Source organism: Epinephelus lanceolatus, chromosome 13, assembly GCF_041903045.1.
Source record: "Epinephelus lanceolatus isolate andai-2023 chromosome 13, ASM4190304v1, whole genome shotgun sequence".
Lineage (NCBI taxonomy): Eukaryota > Metazoa > Chordata > Actinopteri > Perciformes > Serranidae > Epinephelus > Epinephelus lanceolatus.
The window spans coordinates 4009271-4015377 of NC_135746.1; the positions used below are offsets into that span (position 1 = coordinate 4009271).

Here is a 6107-nt window from a genome sequence, read left to right on the forward strand (position 1 = left end):
GACTAAAACTAAAGACATTTTCTGTGTATTTGTATTTTATTTAAGTTAAATTTGTAGTACACAGCATATTTATAGTTTTCATTTTTCTACAGTCTAGTTTATTTCTATATCAATTTACTCAAATATTTTTTACACCTAGTTTTAGTTTAGTTTTAGGTAACTAAAATAACCTCGCTTCGATAAATTCAACAAGGTTTTATTTAAGGGTGTGTGCTCCTGTGTGTGACTTTAAAATGAAGCATGAGATCACTTTCATTCGTGGCCTGCATGTTTGCTCATTTGAAGCTACTCTGCTGGAAAAGATGCAAATGTTAAATATTAAAATACACCAGGCATCACATATGCAGAAACTGCCCCTGAACTTGTTAAGAAGTGTCACATGCCTTACGTCTCAGCAGGTGAAAAGAACGTGTTTAAAAAAATCCTTCACAAGTCTGGCAGTGAAGTATTGTTTAACTGTGGTCTCCAGTGATTTGTATAAATGTAAAGTAAATCTGTGGCTCCACAGTGGGCAGTGCACTCTGAACAACAAATAAGAAATCATCTTTTAATGCTGTTCAGTTTTTGCAACATCTTTAGAAAACTTCTTGTAGTTCTTTAATAGCTTAATTCCCACTGCTGACTGAAGGCAGAAGACACGTGCAGCTGAGCCTCTGCATTCTCAAAGTCACATTGGGGAACTTGTCCCTGATTTAAAACAATGTTCTCACTCTGCTGCATGGTTAATCACTGTGCATCAATATTCCCAAACCATGCAAACAATACTGTCTGAGAAGAATACACAATGGGGGAAAATGAGCTGGATCTGTAAGTTTTTGATCACCTCTGTGCATATATAAGCCTTACATTTCTATAAGATCTTACAAGAGATTTGCTGACAAGTTTGGTGGGAGTTTCTACAGAAACTAACGGATTCACTTGAGGAAAAACAATTCATTAATTCAGAAAAATGAGAATTAATTAATCTATTAGTTTGCTGGATTAAAAAAATGTTTTTTTTTCTCATAATTCTGACATAATAATCTTTATTCAGAAAAACAAAGCAGACATTTTTACATCAAAATCGTATTCTATATATATATGTATATATATATATATATATATATAAAAAAAAAAAATCTGCTCTTTTTCTGAATTAATGAGATTATTATCTCGGAATATATATATATATATATATATATATATATATATATTCCGAGATAATAATCTCATTAATTCATTAATAGAGCAGATTTTTTTTTATATATATATATACATATATATATAGAATACGATTTTGATGTAAAAATGTCTAGTTATTTCGGAATATATATATATATATATATATATATTCCGAGATAATAATCTCATTAATTCAGAAAAAGAGCAGATTTTTTTTTTCTTACATGAATGCATTACCTACTTTAAGTTTCATAAAGTTAAAAAAAAAAAATAAAAGCATAAGTTTAATGACATTTTTAGTGTTTTTAAGTCATTATATTAAGGCTTTTGGGGTGGTTTCGGATGTTTCTAGAGCTGCCTTACTTGATACTGAATTTAAAAAGTGGCTTGGACTATCAATGGCAATTTTATAACTAAAATAACCGTACTTTTACTGTAGCATTAACAGAAATGAACCAGAAAATCTACTTCTACTGTGTCCATAAAGTTAATAACCCACTGTCAGTGATGCATTTAAAGTAAAGATAGCAGGATAGCTGATAAAACAGGTGCAGGATATGACATGAGCAGACTAACATGTGGTCAGCCCTCAGTTCATTTCACAGGTTAGACACACACAGCACAACTAGTTATTTCTAGAAAACAAACTCAAGCTCTGAATGTTTGTTTTTTTTTTATAACTAGTCACGTCAGCTTTTTCTACAATAACTAAACAGAAAAGAGCAGGTGAAAAATGAGAATTAATGACTTTATTAGTTTGCTGATTTTAAAACAGAGCAGACTTTATTTCCCATAAAAATGTTCTCATATTCTGAGATAATAGTCTCATTAATCAGAAAAAAGAGCAGATTTTTTTTCTCAAGTGATTGCATTAGTAACTGTAAGTTTAAAAAGTGTAATAAATTGATGAGGTTAACGACATTTTTACTTTTTTTTTTTTTTTTTTTTACATCTTATCAGTGTTTTGGGGTGGGTTAGGATGCTTCTAGGTCTGCCTTACTTAATCTGAATTTATAAAAGTGTCTTGCCAGTGGCTTGAACTATCATTGGCAATTTCATAACTAAAATAAGCGTACTTTTACTGTAGCATTAACAGAAATGAACAGGAAAATCTACTTCTACAGTGTCCATAAAGTTAATAACCCACTGTCAATGATGCATTTAGACTGTGAACAGGTGCAGCATGTTTCATCAGTTAGTGTGTAACCTGACTGGATGTAAAGTCATCACACAGAAATGTGTCAGAACAGATATGTGGTCAGCCCACATCACAACTAGTTATTTCTAGAAAACAAACTCGAGTCCTGAACACTGCCATGGTGTGTTTTAACAAGTTAAACCATCCTTTTCCCTAACAACTAAGAGACGAGAACAGCTGCTCGCTTGACGGAACAGTTAACTTTGACACGATATAATGGTAACAATAACCCAAGTCGTATCCTCTTTAACTTTAATACACTTGACACATGTTTAGAAAACTTTCCCACATGTCCAAAGGCAACTAATTCAGCTGTCAGTGCAGCTAACACAGCTGGCAGCGTTAACTTCACTCAGCTCCTCATTAAGGTTAATTCCCATTCAACTGACATTAGTTAAGATAACGTTAGCTGGCGTGGAAACTACTTTAAAGACAGCAAGGCGGTGAAGTTTGTTAAAAAGCTAGTTAGCTAACAACCTAGCCGTGTTCTTCGAAGAACCTGAAACTTGGAGACCAAACTCCAAAAACACCGACAACAATACAACAGTAAAAACCGTTTGACGGTGAAGTTAGTTTAAAACCTAGTTAGCTAACAGTGGAACATTACGAAATGTTCTTCGAAGAACTTTAAAGAATAAACTCCCCAAACACACAGGAAATAGTAAAACACACGTTAATGAAGACATGTAATTAACTTATTTAAGTGTTTCCTGAGCGCTGGACACACTCGGAGCTCACCATAATATCCTACTACCCAGCTTCTTCTCCAACGGCTAACGGCTGACTCGCGGTGACGTCACCATTGTGATTCAGCAGTGTTGGGTCGCGTGCAGGGGAACAACAGTGTCGGTGACGTCACAGAAGGAGCTGTCCACAGATAACAACACACAATATCCTCAGTCTTTCTGATTATGCTGATAAATAGAGGACATAAACTGGAGAAGAGTTTGGCTTCTACCCCATAAATATTGCATATCTAGCAAGGCTAAAGAAGTACATTTTAAAATACTGCATAATATATACTCAGTCAGTAGTATTATTGCTAAGTTTATAGATGTTGACGATCCTGTACTTTTTGTAATCGTAATACAGAAACAGTTTCACATCTGTTTTTTTATTGTGATATATCCAAAATGTTTTGGAGTGATGCTGAATCTCGTTTTTTTGATGCTGCTAACTCTATCTACTCTCTTACCCTTAAAGATGCTACTATGTTAACCCAGAAGATAATGCTCTTGAACACCTGATGAACTTTATTATCCTATATGCAAAATTTTTCATTCACTCCTCCTTCACTGCTCCTTTTCTCCTGGAACTGAGCTCTTTGCTTAAATCTCTGATTTTGGTAAATAACAAAAAAAGTAATACCTTACTTAGTCATTATGAAAAGTTTTTCCCTGAAGCCCCTGTTTGAACTATTTTGTTTTTTTTTTTATTTTGTACTCTATCCTTGATTTGTCTCTTTGTACTGATTTACTTTTTATTTAATATATATAACTGTCCCTGAAATACTTGATATACTCTCATGTACTGTCACTAATGTGCTGATTGTTATTGTATACCTTGAAGTTTTGTACATTTAAATTATTCAATTAAAAAAAACACACACACAGCCATATGGCAAGCCCTTTTAACATCTAATAGCTAGACTGGATATTCATTACTGATATCTGCAACATAATTTTGCCTAGTCAAAACTCTTATTCAAGATATCTGTAATTCAGTTTTGACTAGTAAGATTCAAACTACTTTTGCCATTCATGTGTATGGGGTTTCTCATTATAGATATCTCCAGTGCAGTTGCAGATATCTGAAGTTCTTATTGCGGATATCTGCAACTGAATTGGAGATATATCTAATTCCAGTTTGAGATATCTACAATTTAATTTTGACTAGTCATAATTCAAGTTCAAGATATCTTTAATTATCATCAATTGAAGATATCTACATGGTCCTTTCTAGATATCTTGAATTAAGTTTCAGATAGTCAGAATGACATTGTAGATATCTTGAACTTGAATTATGACTAGTCAAAATTAAATTGTAGATATCTCAAACTGGAATTAGAGATATCTCAAATTCAGTTGCAGATATCCGCAACTACATTATAGATATCTATAATGAGAAACCCCATACACATGAATGGCAAAAGTAGTTTGAATCTTACTAGTCAAAACTGAATTACAGATATCTTAAATTAGAATTTTGCCTAGTCAAAACTCTAATTACAATATATTGAATAAGAGTTTTGACTAGTAATGAATATCCAGTCTAGCTATTAAATGTTATAACAGCTTGCCATAGGCTGTGGACCAGAATGACTCAAGTTCACACATCAACCAGCTGCTTTAAATCTGTGGGACTCATTAAAGATTATTTCTTATATTATCTGAGCCTTATTTTGCTGCAGCATACAAACATATTAGCTTCATGTGTAATGAACAATCAGTGGTCGTTCAACTAAATATTTGCATAGTGATCCAAACAGTTAAATTACTTTATTTGGATTAGAGAGCTTCTGCGTCACATCCATCTGGAAAAAAAAATTAGATATACTATTAGGGGATCCACCTGAAAATTTTAAATCTTCTGGCAGCCATTTATTTTTTTGTAGAAGGTATGTCAGCTACCAACGTATCTATGAAATGCAGGCGTGTGTGTGTGTACTTATCATATTATCATTATTTCATTTCATTTTTGTTGCTGTCTGCATTTCACTTTTCTCTATCTAGTGTTTATCTTTTTATTTATGTACATGTGAAACTGTGAATGTATGTGTTTACTGTTTGCTCTGTTATATTTGAAAAAAAAAAAGACCTTGATCGAAAAAATATTTACCATATTTGCCACTTCGTGGTGGTTAACGATTGAAAGTTTTAAAGAATTTTAGGCCAGAAAAGGAAATTATTTTCTTTATTGTACCATTGCTTCTCTCCTATAAATGAACCTCCCAAATTAGTATTGATCATTGCTCTTTATCAGCCATTGTTCAGAGGTGTTGTTGCATGCTACTTTAGAAGCAGTTTTGGGGAGCAGTGAATTATGTGTACTGTAAAACCTCAGTTAATAGCCCGGCTATTATTTGCTTAAATCCCTGAAATCAACAGGCCTTTAATTCCTTTCACACAAAACTGTTAATCAGCAAAGATGAGAAATACAATCAAATTGTTTATTTAAACCAGTATGAATATTACTTCTATAAAAAATCTGGCTTCAGATAATATATCAATTATGAATCATTCATTTGATCTAGCGCTGACAGAGAGCATCTGAGATTGAGAGAGTTATGACACCCAGCATGCCAACACAACACCACTTTATCCTGTTTAAACAAGACGCAGAACTTGGATTCATTAATTTGAGGCAGCCAACAACCTGGTTGTACACACCCAAAGAACTTGTATAAAAAAATAAATAAAAAAGAACTGCTTGACAACCAGACCAGGCTTCTGATTGAGACAGGCCTTTATTTGCCAAAATGTGTAGTCACACCAGCCTAGTAAAAGGGACTGGGCTTTTAATTTAAGTGTTAAAGTAATTTAACTAGTAGTTATGATGTAGGTCATCCATTTGCATAATGATTTAAGTAGTTAAATTACTTTTTTTGTCAGTTTCATCGTTTTCAACTATTGAAACTACAAACAATTTGAGCTATAACAGGAAATTAATTATTTTTATTTTACCATTGCCTCACTACTGTAATCGAACCCTCTCTGACCTCATTTAAACACAAGTAGCCTTGCTGTTT

General features: G+C 33.0%; 1 protein-coding gene across 1 annotated transcript in view; it reads right to left on the bottom strand.

Annotated features, from left to right (window-relative positions):
- entpd5b (ectonucleoside triphosphate diphosphohydrolase 5b) overlaps positions 1-3208 on the bottom strand; it is a 24999-nt gene extending 21791 nt beyond the window's left edge. The window contains exon 1 of the mRNA XM_033648725.2: positions 3098-3208. The gene's annotated coding sequence lies outside the window, so the exon portion shown is untranslated. The remainder of the gene's footprint in view (positions 1-3097) is intronic.
- Positions 3209-6107: the final 2899 nt, after the last annotated feature.